Source organism: Galeopterus variegatus, unplaced genomic scaffold (assembly GCF_000696425.1).
Source record: "Galeopterus variegatus unplaced genomic scaffold, G_variegatus-3.0.2 Scaffold729, whole genome shotgun sequence".
In the NCBI taxonomy this organism is placed as follows: Eukaryota; Metazoa; Chordata; class Mammalia; order Dermoptera; family Cynocephalidae; genus Galeopterus; species Galeopterus variegatus.
Window position 1 is genome coordinate 551,111 of NW_007726840.1, and position 921 is coordinate 552,031.

Here is a 921-nt window from a genome sequence, read left to right on the forward strand (position 1 = left end):
ACCTTTTATGTTTGCTCAGGGTATTTTTTTTTTTCTATATCTGAAAGGTGAAGATATTTCTGTTGTAACTGTAAACAGACATTCTAAATGTGTTAAAACATATTCTTGTATACTCTGTTTGTATATTTTTCATACCCTGAAAATCTGAAGGTTAATTCAAACTGGCATGTATTAGAATATTCAAGAAAAAAAAAAAACCTACCTTTAATACCAGCCTTTTAAATTTTGTCAAGATTTTGATGAGGGGGCCGGCCCGGTGGCGCACTGGAGAGTGCGCCATTTGGGAGTGCGGTGGCGCTCTCACCAAGGGTTCGGATCCCATGTGGAGACCAGTTCCCACTCACTGGCTGAGCGCGGTGCGGGTGCAACACGGAGGGTTGCGATCCTGTTGCCGGTCCCCGGTATGGGCGTGACACCGAGGGTTGCGATCCCGTTACCGGACAGTAAAAAAGACAAAAAGGAAAAAAAAAAGATTTTGATGAGGAATAATAGTACAAGTTATAATCACTGATAGCACTTTCAAAGTTCTTTTCTATAAAATATAAAATACTCAATATCTAAATCCAAGTCAGGCATGGGAGATCAGTGTTTAACATTAGATGTTTTGTGTTTTATACTTACATTGTTCAAAATGCAATTATAACATTTAATATTTGTCAACATGCTTTTACAAAAGTAAATCCTAAACTACTAAAAAGAAAAATGTGAAAGTCTTTTACCTCCTTGGTTACATTTATTTCTATGTAATGTATTCTTTTTGATGTTATTGTAAATAGAATTTTTTAAACTCCCTTTTCGGGTTGTTCATCATTAGTGTATAGAAATGCAGTTTATTTTTCTATGTCAATTTTGTATCCTGCAACTTTGCTGAATTTATTTACTAGTTCTGGCAGTTTGTGTGTGTGTGTGTGTGTGTGTGTG